Genomic DNA, 21,214 nt, shown 5'->3' on the forward strand with positions numbered 1-21,214 from the left:
GTATTCTGCATAAAGGGTCTGACGGACACATTCCAATTCCCAAGAGGGAGTAAGCCCACCTTGCAAAATGCCAAAAGAGCTCACATCTTTCCAACACCTCATCAGATTGTTTAGTGGAGGGTAACAATATTCTTCATACTAGTGACTGGGAAATCACAAAGGATTTCAGACTAGGGTACCTCATCTGTCAGCTTCAAAAGAGAACTAAAGCTTGGTTGGTCAACTATTAGGAAAACAAAAACACCATTTATCCCTCATTTTCTTGTCTTCTGCCTACATCTTATCCAAATGCATGCCAACAGCGGGAGCAATACAGAATCAAAATGTCTAAAATTCATGCAAAGATGTGTAGAAATGTAAATGGCTGGAAAAGGAATGTAATAAGGTTAAACTTCACGAGCATAATTCCATATGTTGAAAATGTCTTGTCGTTATGTCAAATACAGATGAAGCTATAAATTATCTCAAAATCCAAAGTGTCACATCTCAGCCTAATGCTGAATATATGTATATGTATGTATATATACAGCTTCAGAATTCTTATTAAAATATGAAAACATGCTAAACATAGAAAAGCTAACAACTGTACAAAAAGTGAGACAAAGTGTTACTAATGTCTGCCAACTGGTATTACTCACCCATGCAATCAATCACACAGGAGCAACCTCTATGGCTGAAAACCAGGGAAACTGAAATCCACCTCTCATGCAAAGTTGTCACATTTGCAGTTACTCCTGTGAAGAATTCCTATTATTCTATTGGCCTGATATTAATCCTAGGAGAGCCTACTGAACAGGTGGGGGGACCATTTGCTCAGTGTTGATGTCTTTGTTTCTCTTTGCAATACGTGGAAGATCATCGACGATGAAAACAATGCATTTCCTCCTGAAGAATTTCAGACAGATCATTCCATATTTGAACCTTAATAAATTATATCCACATTTTATTACAAGAATTATTACTGGCACGCTGTCAAAGTCATAAATGAACAATCTTAGAAATACACCTAATGTTTTGAGAGCTGTCACTTTCAGTACAGTTGTAAACATCAATCTGGATTACTAAACTCTTACATTTGGGTTCATTTTTTCACTTATACACCAATAAACATCAATGAGTCCTGACTGCCAGCTAAAAGTCTTAAAAGTATTTTTTCTAAGGGACCTTATGTCCTTGATCTATATTTGCACCAAGACTGTATTTTCTGCAAATGAGCTAGAAAACATTATGGAAGTGCTAGATTTTCCAAAGCATCCAATCCTAGGATGATACTTTTCTTGAAGTAAAGGAATGTAATATAAAATTTCAAAATGAAAAGAACTAAAGGAAAAATTATTAGGAGTACTGGAAAAAGATTTTCTCTATTGCTAAATAAAAATTATATGGTTTTCAAGTGATGAGATGAGCTTGAGTATTTGGTTTCAAAACAGTGCATACAAATCATTGCTAAGACCTAAGAAGGTAACTTTCATTCTGAATTATTCTAAAGAAAAGCATTTGTCGTGCCACAAAATGTAGGCAGAAGGAAGGCCTAAAGAATTATTTTGTAGACATTTTGCCAAGCTAAATTAAACCACCAGTGTGGCCATCAGAACAGACTAGAATAATTTCTTCATTCAGTGGTTAGGTGAGGATGAGTTTTATGGAAATATATACATAGGGGGTCTTAATCCAATCTCTCTCCCTGAATTAATGTAAAACTTTAGACAAATCATTCAAACCACTTTGTGGCTCTGTTTCCTCCTTAGTGAAAGAATAGGAGTAAATATATGATTGACTTACCTTACAGGACTGTTCTGGATATGAAATGAAATAATGCAAGAAAAAAAAATATTTTCTCAAACACACTTGAATCTTTCATCTCAGTCTCTGCCAGCAAAGGGATGCTCACTGTGCCCCAAATTCTCCCTGTGCTTTCTGCCACCACCACATTTTCTGGGCCTCTGCCAATGGATCTGCACTCTCCAAACTCCTAGTCATGTGCTCACCAACATAGTGAAGCTTGGAAAGGCTGCTAAAATCCAAGTGAACCAAAGAAAATGCTTTTTCCTCCAAAGGAGATGGGAGACAGTGAGGAGTGGGAGGACATGTCAGAAGATGGAAAAGAAAGCAGTGGAGAAAAGGTTGCGGTCCCTCAGAAGAAAGACAATAAGACTGTGACCACACAAGCAGTGGAGGTACCATCAGCCAGAACAGCTGTTGTTGCCACCATATGTGCCAAGAAAGTAGCCATGACTTCTGATAAAAAGTCCCACCATGGCCAGGGCCAAGAAAGCTGCTAACTCAGCCAAAGCAGTCATCATACCAGACAAGAAAGTTGCCACTCCAGCTAAAGAGGTGACCATTCCAGCTAAAACAGCATCATGTCCAACTCCAAAGGGGCAGAAAATGAGGAGCCTGTCAAGAAAGAAGACAGTAAATGTGAAGATGACAGAGAAGATGAGGAGAATGAAGAATTTGAGCCATCAGATGCCACAAACAAAAAATGTGCACAGTTACAGGCCAATGAGTTTTTGACTATGAGGAGGAAGAGCATGAGAAGGAAGATGATAGTGATGAGGAAGAAAATAAAGATAACTCTCTCTGAAGAATATGCTATTAATACCATACTTGCCAAAGGAAAAGCTATTTACAGACATGAAAGCTACCCCTGGGAAAGCTGGGAAATCCAAGGAATCTGAGGAGAAAGAAGAGGAAGAGGAGGAGCAAAAAGCCCTCAAAGCCAAGAAACAAAAATTAGAAGCTGAACCACATACAAATTTCAATCTCTTCGATAGTAACCTGAACCTCAGGAAAACCATTCCTCAGAAAGCAAGAAAAAAATAACTAGCATCACAGACTATTTTTAGCCCAAAAGCACATTATAGTTGTGGCTATCCACATTGATGCTACCAGAAAATTTGGTTATATAGAATTCTAATCTGCTGAAGTCATAGAAAAGGCTCTAGAACTCTATGGCTCCAAAGTGCTTGGGTTCTGAAATGAAGTTAGAAAAAGGAAAAAAGAATGCGAAAAATCAAGACAAGGATGCTCTTCATCAAGAATCTATCATAGATACATAGATTTTGTATAATTGAAAATCTTTTATCCTAAAAATGAACTACATTTCCCAGGAGTCCACTGACTTCTTGTCATTATGTACTTCTTGTACATGAGGAATATCAGGTGGGGATGTGGAAGGTCCTGCCTCTTTACTTCTTGTCCCAAGCTTGGTGGTGGTAAGGCAGGCATTTGAACTAGCTGATCAGTCATGGGCACATGGTCTTTATTTTGTAATTCCTTGATTTCTAATGATCATTCGTAAACTTCCAAAAATACATAATTTTTATTATTGAGGCTTAATTTTAATTTTTATAGTTTTTGGCAACCAGAAGGGATGAGAAAAATTCTCAATTTTTTAAAATAGTCTAGATATATTTTTAAGCCATGTTTCTCCTGCCAAGTCTTTTTGCCACCCAAACCCCACCCCACTTATCTCTGGAACTCCCAGAGAACTCGAAATTCTCTACCTGAGCTCCTGCCCCACTCTTGCCAGTTTTGTTTGTTGGGTTTTTTGCTTTATTTTTGTTTTTCTTTCCCTGTTTTTTTTTGGTTGCCCACCCTACTGGCTACTACAAGTTTGAAGAACTTAGCCCAGGACTCTTGCCAGAGAAAAGATAAGCCACTTCTTTCACCCATCTGCTTGAGCCCATGTTCCTCAGTTCCTTGCTGCTGCCTCTGGCACTGCTACTCCTGATTCTGCTTGCTCCTGCTGTTAAATCCCAGCGGGCTGCTTCTCTTCCTGATACTGCTTGCTCCTACTCCTGAATCCTCCTCCTGATCTCCGGCCCCAACCTCAACTACTGTTGTTTTCCTGTTTGGCTGCTGCTGAGAAGCTAGGAGTCCTTGGACCCACTCTCTGAGAAGTTGGTAAAAACTGGGGCGTATTTTCCTTAGGCAATGATTAGCCTCCTAACTCCCTCTGCATGTGGCTGGGGAAACTAGTGTTTTACCTCAGAGGGAAGGGAAGAAGAAAGTTACTCTAACAACAGGAAGTAAATTATAAGCATGGCTCATTTATTGAAAGACCAATGCATTACCTATTTCAAACAGCTTCCACTTTTAGGATGTTTTTTTCATGAGTATACAGATCCTTTCACTTATCTTGCCTAAGATTCAGAGAAAACCCATCTCCCTAAAACCCTTTGCCATTTGGGCCTGCCAAGTCTCTAAGATTCATCCAATTTGGGATTCCTCCTCACCATGTTCAGAGAGGAATTCTCCCTCACTAGGGGAGAGCCAAAAAAATCTGAGAAAAGGAATCTGGATGGATAGAGAAAGGAACTTTAAAGAATTGAAAGAGGTGAAAATTTTAAGCCTTTTCATACTATACTGTTTTATGAAAGTCTCTGTTTTTATTGTATTTTGATGATTCTCTTCTTTAAGATATAATTTTTTGTTTTAAATTCATATATTAATATATTCAATACTATTCTGTTATACTGAAACAGTTTAATCTACTGTGTTTTAACTCTTAGATATATTCTGTTACTTTGCCCCTATAACTACTGAACAAATTATTGTAAAATTATGTAAAAGCCCATAATCAGCCTTTTCTTCCATTTTGGCTTTGTTAAATTGTCACACAGGTGATGATGGACTCCTTCAACCTGGTTAACACCTTTAGAGAATTTAATGGGCTAAATATCTCAAATTGATTTTAAGGGGTCTTTAGACATGACAATTGTCCTTTCATCCTATACAGTTTGTCACTATTCCCTCTAAGTGTAATTCTTCTACCTGTCCAGGTGATAGCAACAGTTTTTAAGAGTTACTGATGACCTTTTTTATTATAGGGATACATTTTAGAACTTTCTGAGTTAATCATTTCATCAAGTTAAATCATTTTAACTTACTGAATCTCTTGAATTTGTTTTTGTTTTTGTTTTGTTTTGTTTTTCTTTTTTCCCTCTTTTTTAGTTACCTTTTGATGATTCTCTTGAATTCTGTGCTTGGACATCAAATTTTCTGTTCAGGTCTGGCCTTTACGAATGATTGGAATTCTTCTATTGTATTGAATGACCATACTTTCTCCTGTAAGAATATAGTCAGTTTTGCTGGGTAGTTGATTCTTGGTTGTAGACCTAGTTCCCTCCCTTTCCAGAATATCATATTTCATGCCTTTCGGTCCTTCAGTGTGGATGCAGCCAGATCCTGGGTTATCCTCACTGTAGTTCTGTGGTATCTGAATGACTTCTTCTTGGCAGCTTTTATATATTTGTATAGATTTGTAATATCTTTTCTTTGGTCTGATAGTTTTCGAATTTGGCTATAACATTCCCGGGTGTTGCCAGTTGGGGATTAAGTACAGGAAGTGATTTGTGGATTCTTTCAATCTCCACTTTTCCCTCTTGTTCTAGGATATTGGGGCAGTTTTCTTGAATAATTTCCTGTAGTATTATGTTCAGGCTTTTTCTTTTGTCATGGTCTTCTGATAGGCCAATGATTCTTAAATTGTCTCTCCTCAAACAATTTTCTAAATCATCTGTTTTGTGAATGAGATGCTTCATATTTTTCTCAATTTTTCATTCTTTTGGTTTTGTTTTATAGTGTCCTGATGCCTTGTGAGGTCACTTAATTCCAGTTGTTGTATTCTGGTTCTTAAAGACTGGATTTCATCCCTGGATTTTTGGTCATCCTTTTCCTTCTGGTCTGATTTTCTTTGAAGGTCATCTTTCATTTTCTTTACATTGCCTTTCATCTCCTTTGTCTAATTTTCATCTCCTTTGCCTCATTTTCCAGCTGGTTGATTTTGGCTGTCAAGACACTAGTTTTTCATTTTAGTTGAAGTGCCTCTGTCTCCAGATGACTTATCTTAGTTTTTAAGTTCTTTTCCCAATTGTCTTCAGCCTCTCTTAATTGTGTTTTGAATTGCATTTTGAGTTCTTCCACAATCTGTATTCAATTCGCTGGGAGTTCTGATTTATCATTTACTATTCCCTCCCCCTCTGTTCTGTTTGCTGTGTAGAAGCTGTCTATTGTAATTTCTTTCTTCTTTTTCTGTTGTTTGCTCATTTTCACCCTTTCTTTGCTCCTCGTATTTGTCTGTGCTCTTTCTCCTCTCGTTTTTTTTTTGGTTTTGGGGACTTCTGTCAGTCTCCCCTCTTGGAGCTTTGAATGAAGCTCTCTAGATGCTGTCTCTAGGGGATGTTTGTTGGGGGTTTGAGCTTATCTGTCCTCTGGAGGCTTTTGATTGGATTAAAGCCCAGCAGTCAATTAGGAGGGGTGTGGATCCCGGGCTTCCCTGATTTCTAAAGACTTTTGATGGGATTAAGTTCAGCTTGGTTGGGCTCAGTGTGGTCTGAATCCAAAACCTCCTGGAAGACTGGAGCAAATATGGAGGATATCCACAGAGCTCTGACCAGGATGCCAGGTCTATGCTCCCTCTCTAGCTCCTTCCCTGCCATCTGTTTTCGAAGCTCTGAACTTGGCACAGCCCTGCCCACAAGGTACACCCTCCAGACCAGCACCTTTGCCTGCCCAGAAGTTTCCACTGCCACTGGAGTCTCAGCACTCTAGGTGGGCAGGGGGATGGGTCCTGGGACCTTCCATCTGCCTTCCCCTTAAACTCGAGTGTTCTCAGATTCTGACTTTTCAGGAGGTGTACCTTTTTAATTGAGTCCAGCAGGAGGGTTCCTTGGCTCTGTCTTGTTGTTAGGTTTGATTTTCAGTCCCCTAGGAGCATTCAGTTTGTAATCCATAAGGAAGGGTATTCAGAGGTCTGAACTTCTGCTCCTTCTAGGCTGCCATCTTCCAGTAATAGATTTAAAAAATATATCTCAGCCAAGTTTGAAACATTGCTACCCCTGAAAAACTTGTGACAAGTATTCGTTAGTTTTAAGTGTCACACAGTAGACTCATGCGAATCCTAATGATAGTGGGTTTGTTTGCTATTGTCATTAAATGGGCTATTAATTTTGGGAATTTGGGGAATTTTTGAATATGCATTACCTATTGTACTTTTGTTCTTTATAAATACTGTTACTTTTTAAAAATCATTTGCTTGCACTCACAGTGGATCATGGCCAAGTTTGAAAAGGAAATCTATCTCATTTTTTGCTGAGAAACCTTTGCACTCTGCCTTCCCCTAGCTGACACAGTGTGTCAATAATTGTAAGCTATATATATTTTTTATTTTTAAACCTTTTTATTATTATTTTTACTTGCATGAGCAACATACTATTTCAGTTTATTTTTTCTCTCCTTTTTTGTATTTGAAGCACATGTCACTAGTATTGAGAAGATTTTCTTTACTTTTTTGATTTTGCAGTAGTATAAGTTAAAATATATATTTTCTATAATATTAATACATACCCCAAAAGCTTTAGACTATAAAAATTATGCCATTGATTGTTTTAAAAAATTATATGACTTTACTAAATGATTCTGTATGATTCCAAGAGAAGGGAAGACAAAAAGAATCATTGCACAGTGCCAAAGAAGCACAAAGAGACTTGGATAGTGCCAATAGAGCACAAGATCAAAGATACCAAACCAATCCTACTTGGATTGATGATATTCTGCACAAAGAGCTCAAGGACATAAACATGTGTGTGACTCGAGGTTGCGACTATTTAACATGTGTTAAATGCAGGTCTTCCTTGTACCACACACTCTATATAAAATACATGACATAGATTATTCTGGCTCCATCCTGGTTCCCATTTGCTCATATAATCTACTCCCTTTTCTCTCTTATAGTACGGCAACTTCCTGTAGTCTTGGCTGCAAATGGGTAAGTAAATATTACTGCATTTTGTCCTACAGACTTATAGGATAGAAATTACTTTAGTTGGGCCCTGAGTCAAGGACCTATTATGAATTTATTTTTCTTTTACATAAAATTTTTACACATAAGTCTTTGATAGTCTAGATTTTATCCAGAAGTTATCTTTTATCTTTTATTTGGATTTTCTGATGTTTTTTATTTCTCTTGCCAATTGATTCATATACTTCATAACTCAGCCATGCATTCCTAAGTAATCCCTGGGTATTTCAACACCCTCTTTTGAGGGAGGTGGGGTGGTTAGAATGTATTATTATTATTATTCTAAATTGAAAAGTTTAAATTATTTTTAGAGTAATTTTAGGATAAGAAATACACTACCTCTCCAAATCCAGAAAGTGAACTATTTGGAGAAGGCACCATTAAGATGCCTGCACAGACTACATACTGCCCCCAGAATATCTTGAAATGTGGTGATTTGAACTATGTGTGGTTGAATGCATTTGTTTTGAATGTATACTTTTAATCCAAAGGGGACTGCCCCCTAAATGGCTTTTTGTCAATGCGCCTCACAATCATTAGTTTTGTTCTCTTTTCCTTTTATCCTCAAATTATTGTAATTTCAAAGTTGATTATGTTTACAAGATCCATTGGAGAAACCAGTCTTCCATGGACCTCAGGGGGTGAATGTATAATTAAAAATCTGTTACCCTAAAAAAAAAAATTACATTTCCCAGGAGTCCACTGACTTCCTGTCATCACATATTTCCTGTAGACAGGCGATATTAGGTGGGGATGTGGAAGGTCCCACCTCTTTATTTCCTATCTCAAGCTTGGTAGTGGTAAGGCAGATGTTTGAGCTGGCTGATCAGTCATGGGCATATGATCTTTATTTTGTAACCTCTTCATTCCTTGATTTCTAATAATCATTAATTAACCTCCAAAAATACGTAATTTTTATTATTGAGGTTTAATTTTAATTTTTATAATACAAATATATAATACATAGATGATAGTGATATACATATAAAAAATAAAACAATATTTATAATGTTTAGGTATATATTTATGTGTATAAATATTTATAAATTAATATAATTAATTAAATTAATATATCATATAAATTATAAAATTATAAATTATACCATCTGGTAGATTCTCTTTATAATTTATATGAAAGTTATAAAAGTAACTTAGGAGGAGTTCAAGAGACTGGTCTGCATTAAGGATGGGATATCCAATGGAATTGCTTACACTGAATTTATGACAGAAGCAGATGTGAACAAGGCCTTGAAAGAGAAACAAGGGATTGTTACTGAGTGTCAGGCACTCATTCTGACCTACGCAAGGGACAAAAGTCAAGGACAAAAGAACTCAAGATGTGGAAAGAATTCATGTAGTGAAACCAAGTGGCCAAATTAAAAAACATTGACATGGAATAATTTCACCTACAGTAACAGTGAAGAAAGTTTGAAAGAAGTATTTGAGAAAGGGTTGTCCATCAGCTTACCTCAGAACAACTTAACAAACAGCAATTGAGTTTGTTACTGAGGAACATGCAAGAGAAGCTTTGAATTCTGGAAATGCCTTAGGAGATGAAGTTAAAGCCATATGGCTAGGGCTAAAGGAACAAAAGACAGCTAAAGCAGCCTCAAGGAGCCAGCCAGAACTTTGTTTATCATAAGTCTGTCCGAAGATATAATAGAAGAAACATCAAAATATTTGTTTCATGGCTCTGTGGGTGCTTGGATAGTCATAGACAAGGAGAAAGGGTCTTCTAAAAGGTTGATTCAGTTTTGTGGATTTCAACTCAGAAGAAGATACAAATCTGTAAAAGACTACATGGAAGCCTTGGAGTTTGATGGAAACAGTAATTCTGGACTGGGTCAAGTTCAGTGACTTTTGTGACAGAGGCTGGCACCAGAAAAAAAGTGCCAGGCTAAAGAGTATGTGAAACTGATCACCTCGACAGGGGAGGGGCCCTAAGAGTGGTATACAGAGGAGGAGAAGACTGGATGGGAGAGCAGTGAGGGTCTCTCAGTTTTAAGAAGCTGAAAAGAGAAGTTGGGAAAAAGACTTTCTCCTGAGGGTAACCCATTTTTCCTGCTGGTGACTGGAAATCATCCCCCAACCCAACAATTCCCAATTGAAGGGACTTCTGAAGAGAAACCTGTGCAGACTTTACCTCAGCTCCTGTAGCCCAGGGGTGAGTCAACCTGACTTTCTCTCAGGAGGCTCAGGCTGCCAAGGCCTGAGTTCCCCCCAAACTCGAGGAGGGAGGAAAAGGGTTTAGATAGACAGGGACTCTTTCCCCACTTTCCTTTTCCCATTCTTACCTGCCCATTATTCCTTTTGTATTACCTGTTTGAGTTGACATTAAAAGTTATCTGTTCCCCAATCTGAATGTGAGTGAACAGATCAAGAGGAGACCCTTTGGTCTTGAATAGTGGAGGAGGGACAAGAGGGACAAGAGTGAATCTGGGAGAGCAGCTTTAGCTAAGGAGGAAACGCAGAAGGGGAAAATCTTCAAACCCCCTCTCCTCTCTCTGAGCCAACTCATTACATCTGCTGTCTCTCCTGAACCCCACTTTGAGAAGAGGGGTCTCCTCTCTTTTCCCCTCTCCATACCGAAAGTCCAAATTTCCCTCGGGATACAAACATCTCTCTTTTATCTTTTTTTAATACACTTTGGAGGCTAAGAAGGAAGTCATGGCAATGGTGATCATGGAAGTTTCATTAAGTAAAGAAGTGGTACAGGAGGGTGAAAGAGCTTTTGTAGCAGAGGCCAAGGAAATTTTAGAATTGGAAACATTGTTTTCAGGGAGTCTGAGTAGGAGGAGATAAAAAGACACAAGGAAATAAGATGATATTTGAATAATTTTTCCCAATTCTCTTTCCCTGACATTTGAATGGACTGTGGAGGTTTTATCCGGTCATCTTCTGAGGACATGCCAAAACACAGTCCAGAGGTGACCTTAGAAAAGCCTGAATGTCATTTCAAGGGAGAGAGAATGTTGGCTTTGACTGGATGAATGTTCCACATAAACTTTTTGCAAAGATGGTTGATAGATGTCCAAGTTAAATTATTTTTATGAGTTGTCTTGAGTTTATAATTTTATATTTCATATACGAAAATATTTTCCACTTAAAAATGGGGAAAAGATTAGGGATGGTGGTGATGAGTGTGAGAGTCATGATGTGGAGCTATTTCTCTTCTGTTAAAAAATGATTACTCAAGTTTTGATATTAGTTGGTTTTTCACAAACTCAGAGAAGAAAAGGCTTCCAATATGCAACCTCTATTCAAAAGTCCATTTGTGTTGGAATTTCTCCTATTTGGTAGAAATGAATGCTATGCTCTACCTAAGGAATGATGCAGAGTTGGCAAGAGACAAGACACTCAGTGCTCTGTCAATCACACTTTGAGTCCTCCCCACTTTGAGAAATCTTCAAGTAGGAGTGTTGTGGAATTTTCAGTTTAGCCATGCAGGAAACTACAATTGTAACTGAAAAGGAAGGAAGGAAGAAGGAAATTTTTTAAACCCTTACCTTTTATCTCAGAAATATTACTAAGTATTGGTTCCAAGGCAGAAGAGCAGTAAGGGCTAGGCAATGGGGGTTAAGTGACTTGCCCAGGGTCATATAGCCAGGAAGTGTCTGAGGCCAGATTTGAACCCAGGACCTCCTGTCTCTAGGCCTGGCTCTCATTCCACTGAGCTACCCAGCTGCCCCCAAGAAGAAGGTTTATTATGCATGTATAAGTGGACCCAGCCAGGGATCAAAGGAACTCTGGGTATTTTATAAACCATCAATTGAGGAGGGTTTCCATAAGTCACATGATACATACAAAATCAGGAGTTTCTATGGGCTTCCATAAGTTACATGACACAAGAGTTTCCATGGGTTGTGAAAACAAACATGATAGACAAGTAGGAACATAGGCAAGGGCAGACAACCATCATGGATTTGTGACATCACAGCATGGGACGTAACAGTGCCCCATGAAGTGGAACCTACTTGCTTTGTTCAGAAGTTCCAATAGGTGCAAGGATAGGAGAGGCTATGAAGAGCAAGCTTCTGGGTGTTTCAGTTTTGCAAAACCAGTCCTTAGAGCATAAGGAGGTCCCTAAAGGGGGAGATCTGAGAATTTTCCACTACAGGAGTCCCTTTTCAGGACTCTCCTCATGAGAACCTACTTTGAACCAGAGAGAAGGTGGAATAGGTCAACCTAACTACATGCTGCTGAAGGAAACTACTCTGGGAGACATAAAAAGAGACATTATGTCCTTATTCCCAGACTTCAGGGAATTTCCCCCTGGGTGAGATTAAGGACATTGGTTGAGTGTGTGAATTTCAAAACTACTCCACTCTAATCAAACCATTCTTTAGAAGATCTGATTTAGGTATTTCCTGATCAATAACAATAGAGATACTTGGAATAACAGAATTGGGTCTTGGAAACTACATTTCTCCTCTCTTCTTAGTTTAACAAGATTAGGAAGGGCTAGATCAAACTCAAGATTTAATTATTTGAGAAAATGGCCTTCAACAGACATGTGCAAAAAAAGGACAGACCTCTGGGTGGTCCTAAGTCAAGCTTGAGCCACCATTAGCACATGTGAGATGCAGGAAGTGAAGTAGAGAACAGCCTCTGGTGTTCTTGGGACTTCTTGTGGAGAGGACTAGTTCAAGTTCAGTTCGATCCTGGAACCTGAGCTTGGAGGAGCCCCGCAGACAGCTTTCCTTTCAAACCAGTCACATGAGTGATAAAGACTGACCCCTTTCTCTGCCTTGGTTCTCCAAGGCCTTAACGCCCTCTTTGGCTCAACCTGAGCCAGAGTGGTTCTGAGTTAAACTCCTTTCCTTCTCTCCCTCTTTCCTTCTCTCCCCCCCTCTCTAATATTTTCTTATTCCTATTGTAATTAAATCACCATAAAAATTTGGCAGCTTACTTGGGTATTTTATTATTTGGAATTTCCCTTGGCGACCATTTAAATTTAGATTTTTTTTAGTCTCAACCATAATTTCACCATTAACAAGCTGAGTTACCTCTATCCAATGGAAGAGCTCCTTCACACATATTGTCTGGCATACATTCTCTTAAGTAAAGCTTCTCTGACTTCTGTTTTGTTACCATTTAGAAAAATAGGCTTCTTTGCTGTTTCTTATGTGTGTTCTTTATGTAACTGATATTAAGTGGGGAAAAAAGAGTCAAGTTTTGGATCGAGAACATGGGGTCCCCTTTCCCACACTAATTACAAAGTGATCAAATGTGGAGCTCAAGGACAAAATAGATAGAAAATCTATACTAGTGGGAGACCTGAGCCTTCCTCTATCAGAACTATATAAATGAAACAAAAAAATAAATAAGAAAGAGGTAAGAGAAGTGAATGAAATCTTAGAAAAATTACAGTTAGTAGATATGTGTAGAAAAATAAATAGGGACAAAAAGGTGTATTTACACCTTCTTTTCAGCAGCACATGGTATATTCACAAAGATTGACTGTGTAATAGGGCATAAAAACATTGCAAACAAGTGCAAAAGAGCAGAAATAATAAATACAACCTTCTCAGACCACAATGCAATGAAAATAATAATTATTAAGGGTACATGGAGAGGCAAATCAAAAATTAATTGAAAATTAAGCAATAAGATTCTCCAAAATCAGTTAAAGAACAAATCATAGAAATAATTAATAATTTCAGTGAAGAAAAGGACAATGATGAGGCATCCTTTCAAAATCTATGGGATGCAGCCAAAACAATACTCGGGGGAATTTTATATCCTTGAGTTCATATATTAACAAATTAGGGAGGGCAGAGGTTAATGAAAAGGGCATGCAAATTAAAAAACTAGAAAGAGAACAAATTTAAAATCCTCAGATGAAAACTAAATTAGAGATCCTAAAAATCAAAGGAGAAATTAATAAAATTGAAAGTCAAAGAACTATTGATTTAATAAGTAAGACTTCTAGTCTGGTACTTGAAAAAATCAAATAAAATAGACAAAGTACTGCTAAATCTAATTTTAAAAAAAGGAAAGAAAACCAAATTGATAGTATCCAAGATGAAAAGGGAGACTTCACCTCTAATGAAGAGGAAATTAAGGCAATCATTAAAAATTATTATGCCCAATTATATGGCAATAAATATGGCAATCTAGATGATATGGATGAATATTTACAAAAGTTTAAATTGCCTAGACTAACAGAGGATGAAATAGATTACATAAACAACCCCATATGAGAAAAAAAATTGAACAAGCCATCAAAGAACTCCCTAAGAAAAAATCCCCAAGACTAGATGGATTCACAAATGAATTCTATCAAGTATTCAAAGAAGAACTAATCCCAATATTATACAAACTATTTGACAGAATAAGCAAAGGAGTTCTACCAAATTCCTTTTATGACACAAATATGGTACTGATTCCAAAGCCAGGCAGGTCAAAAACAGAGAAAGAAAACTACAGACATAGATGGCACAATCTTAAATTGAATACAAGCAAAAAAAAAAACCTCCAGCAAGTGTTCACGAGAATTATTCATTATTCCCAGGTAGGATTCATACCAGGAATGCAAGAATGGTTCAATATTAGGAAAACCATCCACATAATTGACCATATTAACAAACAAACTGACAAAAATCACATGATTATCTCAATAAATGCAGGAAAAGCCTTTGACCAAATAAAACACTCATTCTAATTGAAAACACTAGGGAGTATAGGAATAGAAAGGTCTTTCCTAAAAATAATAAACAGTATATATCTGAAACCATCAGCAAACATCATTTGCAATGGGGATAAACTAGATGCATTCCCAATAAAATCAAGAGTGAAACAAGGATGCCCATTATCACCTCTATTATTTAATATTGTACTAGAAACACTAGCAGTAGCAATTAGAGAAGAAAAAGAAATTGAAGGTATCAAAAGAGACAATGAGGAGACCAAGCTATCACTCTTTGCAGATGATATGATGGTCAACTTAAAGAACACCATAGAATCAACTAAAAAGCTAGTTGAAATGATCAAGAATTTTAGCAAAGTTTCAGGATAGAAAATAAACCCACATACGTCATCAGCATTTCTATATATTTCCAACATATCTCAGCAGCAAGAATTAGAAAGAGAAATTCCATTTAAAATCACACTAGACAATGTAAAACACTTAGGAATCTATCTGCTGAGACAAACACAGGAACTATATGAACACAACTACAAAACACTCTCCACAAAATTAAAACTAGATTTAAACAATTGGAAAAACATAGATTACTCACGGGTAGGACAAGCTAACATAATAAAAATGACAATCCTACACAAATTCATTTACTTATTTAGTGTCATACACATAGAACTCCAAAAAACTTTTTACTGAATTAGAAAAAACCTTAACAAAGTTCATTTGGAAGAATAAAAGATCAAGGATATCCAGGGTAACAATGAAAAAAAATGAGAAAGAAGGTAGTCTTGCAGTACCAGATCTCAAACTATACTATAAAGCAATGGTCATCAAAACATTATGGATATGAGACAGAAAGGAGGATCAGTGGAATGGATTTGGGGAAAGTGACCTCAGCAAGGCAGTCTAAGATAAGCCCAAAGATCCCACCTTTTGGGATCAAAATCCACTATTTGATTAAAAAAAAAACTGCTGGGACAATTGGAAGGCAGGATAGGAGAGATTATGTTTGGATCAACATCTCACACCCTATACCAAGATAAACTCAGAATGGGTGAATGACAAATATAAAGAAGGAAATTATAAGTAAATTAGGTAAACACAGAATAGTATACATGTCAGATCTTTGGGAAAGGAAGGATTGTAAGACCAAGAAAGAGTTAGAAAAAAAAAACACAAAATGTAAAATAGATAATTTTGATTAGATCAAATTAAAAAGGGGTTGTACAAACAAAACCAATGCAACGAAAATTAGAAGGAAAGAAACAAATTGGGAAACAATCTTCATAACAAAAACCTCTGACAAAGGTTTAATTGCTCAAATTTATAAAGAGTTAAATCAATTGTACAAAAAATCAATTTTCCAATTGATAAATGGGCAAGGGACATTAATAACATGAATAGGCAATTTTAAGTTAAAGAAATAAAAACTATTAATAAATTCATAAAAACATGAAAAAGTGTTCTAAATATCTTATAATCAGAAAGATGCAAATCAAAACAACTCTGAGATATCATCTCAGAGTCAACATGACTAACATGGCTAACTAACATGCCAGGAATGGAAAGTAATGAATGCTGGAGGAGATGTGGCAACGTTGGGACATTAATACACTGCTGGTGGAGTTTTGAATTGATCCAACCATTCTGGAGGACAATTTGGAAATATGCCTAAAGGGCGCTAAAAGATTGTCTGACCTTTGAACCAGCCATAGCACTGCTGGGTTTGTATGCCAAAGAGATAATAAGGAAAAAAGACTTGTACAAGAATATTCATAGCTGCACTCTTTGTGGTGGCAAAAAAAAAAAATGGAAAATGAGAGGATGGCCTTCAACTGGGGAATGGATGAACAAATTGTGGTATATGTTGGTGATGGAATACTATTGTGCTAAAAGGAATAATAAAGTGGAGGAATTCCATGGGAACTGGAACAACCTCCAGGAATTGATGCAGAGTGAAAGGAACAGAACCAGGAGAACATTATACATAGAGACTGACACACTGTGGTACAATTGAATGTAATAGACTTCTCCATTAGTGGCAGTTAAGTGATCCTGAACAACCTGGAGGCATCTACAAGAAAGAACACTATCCACATCCAGAGGAAAAACTGTGGGAGTAGAAACACCGAAGAAAAACAATGGCTTGATTACACGGGTCCAGGGGGATATGATTGGGGATGTAGACTCTTGGTGAACATCCTAGTGCAAACATCAACAACATGGAAATAGGTTCTGATCCAGTAAAACTGAGCACTGGCTATGGGAAGAGTGGGGGAAGGGAGGGAGGGAAAGAATATGATTCTTATAACCAAGGAATAATGTTCTAAATTGATTAAATAAAAAAATAAAAAATAAATAAATAAATATAAGGGCTAAGTTTGAATAAGCTTAAGTGACTCACCAAGGATAACACAGCTCATGTGAAGTGATATTTGTCTTCAGGTCTTCCTGACTCCAAGTCCAGTGTGCCAAAATTTCTTTCTGTGATATGCATATGAAGAGATTATTAAATGATTTTTCATGGTATTTAAACTGAAACAAAATATAAAAATTTTTCAAGATGAACAGAAGTAAGAATTGAAAAATTAATCTTGTTTTTTGCAGTAAAAATCCTGCCCTGAGACACAAAATGAATGCTCAATATCTTTTTGTTAATTTCAGTTATTTTTTCTCATTCAAAGATATTTTATTTTGCCAATTACTTGTGATAATTTTCATTATGTTTTCCAAAGTTATAAGATCCAAACCATTTTCCTCTTTCCCTTTCCTCCCCCCACTTAGACATGGTAAGCAATTTTATCTGAGCTATACGCGTATTATCATGGAAAACAGGCTTCCATACTGGTCTTTGTTGTAAGAGCACACTCATATAAAATCAAACCCCCAAAATAAAATGATAAGTAGTTTCTTTCTCTGAAGATAGCCTTCCCTGTAATAAGTCTTTTCAGAATTGTCCTAGATCATTGCATTGATAAGAGTAGTCAAATTTTCACAGTGGTTCATCAAAAAATATTGATCTCGATGAGAACAATGTTCTCCCAGTTCTTATTTAGCTTTGCATCAGTTTGTGTAGATCTTTCCAACTTTTTCTGAAATCATCCTGCTTATTATTTCTCATAACATAATATCAACAACATATACCACAGTTTGTTCAACCATTCTCCAATTGATCAACATCCCCTCAATTTCCAATTCTTTACCACCACAAAAAAGATTGCTATATCTACTTTTGTACAAATACATCTTCTTCCCTCTTATAGGAACAAATGGTTTGCTCAATTCTATGACCCTTTGGCTATAGTTCCAAACTGCCCTTCAGAATAGCTGCATCAGTTCACAGATCCACTAACAATGCATTAGTTTCCCAATTTTGCCACATCCCACCCAACACGCTTTCCTTTACTGTCACTGACCAATCTGATAGGTGTGAGGTGCTATCTGAGTGTTGTTTTAATTTGCCTTTCTCTGATCAAGAGTGATTTAGAACATTTTTTTATGAGATTATCAATAGCTCTGAAAATTGCTTGCTCATATCCTTTGACCTCTTGTCAATTGAGGAATGGCTTATATTCTTATACATTTCACTTAGTTTCCTTAAATCTGAGAAATTAGATGTTTTTCAGAGAAATTTGTTGTGCATTTTTCCCAGTATGTTGTTTTCTGTCTAATCTTGGTTACATTGGTTTTGTTTAAAGAAACACTTTTATTTTAATATAATCAAGATTGTTCTTTTTCCATCTTATAATGTTCTCTATCTCATTTGGCCATAAATTTTTCCCTTCTCCATAGATCTTCTAAGTAAACTACTCTGTGTTCTACTAATTTACTTATGGTATCACTCTTTATATCTCAATCATATACCTTTTTGACCATTTCTTGGGATGGAGTGTGAGATATTGGTTTATAACAAATTTATGCCATACTATTTTCCAATTTTCCAAGCAATTTTTGTTTGAGTTTTTATCCCAAAAGCTGGGGTCTTTGAGTTTATCAAACATTGGGTTCCTAAGGCCATTTACTCCTATAAATTTTGTATCTAATCTAGTCCTTTGATTTACCATTCAATTTCTTAGCCAGGACCAGATTGTTTTGATGATTACTGCTTTATACTACAATTTGAGATCTGGCACCACTAGAACATCTTCCTTTGCTTTTTTTTTCATTAGTTCCCTTTATATTTTTCACCTTTTTTTCTTCCAAATCAATTTTGTTATTATTTTTCTAGTTCTGTAATATAAATATTTAGTAGTTTGATTGATATGGAAATATATAAGTAAATTATTTTAGGAAGAATTGTCATTTTAATTATATTAGCTTGGCCTTCCCATGAACAATTAATGTTTTCCAATTCTTTAGATCTGATACTTGCTCATAGATTTAGGTAAATACTACTCATAATTTTAAGGAATGGCCCATTTATTCTCATGTTTTTAAGTGTTTTTAATAAGAATGGGTATTGTATTAGTCAAATATTCTTTATCTATTGAGATAATCATGATTTCTATTAGTTTGCTTATCGATATAGTCAATTATGCTGATAGATTTCCTAATATTAAACCACTTCAATCTTGGTATAAATCCCAGTTGGTCATATAGAATGATTCTTGTGATACATTGCTATTGCCTCTTTGTTAGTATTTAATTTAAAACTACTGCCTTTATATTCACTGATGAAAATGGCCTATAATTTTCTTTCTCTATTTTTGCTCTTCCTGGCTTAGGTAACAGTACCATATTTGTGTCATAAAAGGAATTTGGTAGGATTCCTTCTCTGACTATTTTTCAAAACAGTTTATATAACATTGGAATAATTGTTCTTTAAATGTTTTATAGAATTCACTTGTGAATCCATCTGGCTCTGGGGATTTTTTTCTTAGAGATTTCATTGATGGTTGTTTCTTTTCTTTTCCTGAAATGGGATTATTTAAGTATTCTATTTCCTCTTTTGTTAATCTGAGTAATTTCTATTTTTGCAAATATTTATTCATTTTGTTAAGATTGTAATACTTAATTAGGAAAAATAGATCCTAATGATTGCTTCAATTTCTTCTGCATTGTGGGAGAGTTCATCTTTTCCATTTTTGATACTGATTATTTGATTTTCTTTTTTCTGTTTTTTTTAATCAAACCAACAAATGCTCTATTTATTTTATTTGTTTTTTTCATAAAACCAACTCTTAGTCTTATTTATTAGTTCAATGGTTTTCCTGATTTCAACTTGATTAATTTCTCCTTTAATTTTTAGGATTTCTGATTTAGTTTTTAATTGGGGATTTTTAATTTTTTTTCTACTTTTTTAGTGGCATGTCCAATTCACTGAACTGTTTTTCCTCTATTTAAAGAAATAAGTATTTAGAGATATAAATCTTCCCCTAAGTATTGCTTTGACTGAGTCCCATAAATTTTGATATGTTGACTCCTCATTGTCATTCTCCTCAAAGAAATTATTGTTTCTATAATTTGTTCTTTAACAACCCCTTTTTTGGCTTTAGATTATTTAGTTTCCAGGTAATTTTTTATTTATCTTTCCATGGACCCTTATTGGTTATAATACCAATTGTGTTATTATCTGAAAAGTATGCATTTATTATTTCTGCTTTCCTACATTTTTCTGTAAAGTTTTTATGCTCTAATGATCAGTTTTAGTATCAGTGCCATATACTTCTGAAAAGAAAGTATATTCCTTTCCATTACCATTCAGTTTTCTCCAGAGGTCTGTTAGTTCTAACTTTTCTAAAATTTCTTTCACTTCCTTCATTCCTTTCTTGTTTGTTTTTTGGTTTAATTTCTCTAGATATTAAAGGGGAAAGTTGAGGTCATCCAATAGTACAGTTTTACTGTCTATTTCCTCATGAAGATTGTTTAATTTCTTTAAAAATTTGGAAGCTATGCCACTTTGTACATATATGTTTAGTATTGATATTACTTGTCTATAGTACCTTTTGGCAAGATGCAATTTCATTCCTTATCTATCTATTTTTGCTTAACTTTGATACTTGATTGCAACTCCTGCTTTTTTTTACTTCAGATAATATACAATAAATTCTACTTCACCCCTTACCTTTAAGCTATGTATTATCACCATCCCTGTCTTCTCCTTCCCTTCTCTTACCCCCTTGCCTTATTCACATTCTACTTCTCTATAGTGTAAGTTAGGATTCTATACCTCAATGAGGATGGTTGTATTCCTTTCTGAGTCAATTACAATGAGAGTAAGGGTTAAGCATTGCCTGTCACCACCTTCATCCTCCTCTCCACTGTAATAATTTTTCATGCCTCTTTAGGTGAGATAATTTCCCCCATTTCACCTCTCCTTTCCCTTTTCTTTCAGTGTAAGCCTCTTTTCCACCACAATCAGCTTACTGCAACACTCTCTGTCTGTATGTATAGTGCTTCTAAACACTCTAATACTTATTAAATTTTTAAGAATTACAAATATCTGTCCATATAAGAATATAAACAGTATGACCTTATCAAATCCCTTAAATATTCTCTTTCTTTGTTACCATTTTAGGCTTCTCTTGACTCTTATGTTTAGACTTTGGATTTTCTATTTAAGTGTAATAATTAAAAGTGGTTTGACTAAATATGAGTTAAAAAATATAAGATTGAGGTTGCCATTCATAAAATTAACTCTTAAGTCACAAGTCTGTTAGCTGTTCATAACAATTTAGTTTAATGGAGATATAGTAAAAGAGAGAAATGTAGAAAGGAAATAGAAAGTATTGCCCACTCTAATTTGTGTCTGAAGAAGACCAGCT

The 21,214-nt window shown here is 35.8% G+C and overlaps 2 long non-coding RNA genes across 2 annotated transcripts in view; one reads left to right on the forward strand and one right to left on the reverse strand.

The window, feature by feature from the left end:
- The window catches only part of LOC130455422 (uncharacterized), a 117,405-nt gene extending 114,502 nt beyond the window's left edge, over positions 1-2,903 (reverse strand). The window contains exon 1 of the long non-coding RNA XR_008913374.1: positions 1,783-2,903. This is a non-coding gene — a long non-coding RNA (uncharacterized LOC130455422). The remainder of the gene's footprint in view (positions 1-1,782) is intronic.
- A 69-nt stretch (positions 2,904-2,972) lies between these two features.
- Positions 2,973-21,214, forward strand: part of LOC103102109 (uncharacterized) — a 128,078-nt gene continuing 109,836 nt past the window's right edge. The window contains exons 1-2 of the long non-coding RNA XR_008913373.1: positions 2,973-4,342; positions 7,741-7,774. This is a non-coding gene — a long non-coding RNA (uncharacterized LOC103102109). The remainder of the gene's footprint in view (positions 4,343-7,740; positions 7,775-21,214) is intronic.

The sequence above is a fragment of the Monodelphis domestica genome, chromosome 7 (genome assembly GCF_027887165.1).
Source record: "Monodelphis domestica isolate mMonDom1 chromosome 7, mMonDom1.pri, whole genome shotgun sequence".
Classification (NCBI taxonomy): domain Eukaryota; kingdom Metazoa; phylum Chordata; class Mammalia; order Didelphimorphia; family Didelphidae; genus Monodelphis; species Monodelphis domestica.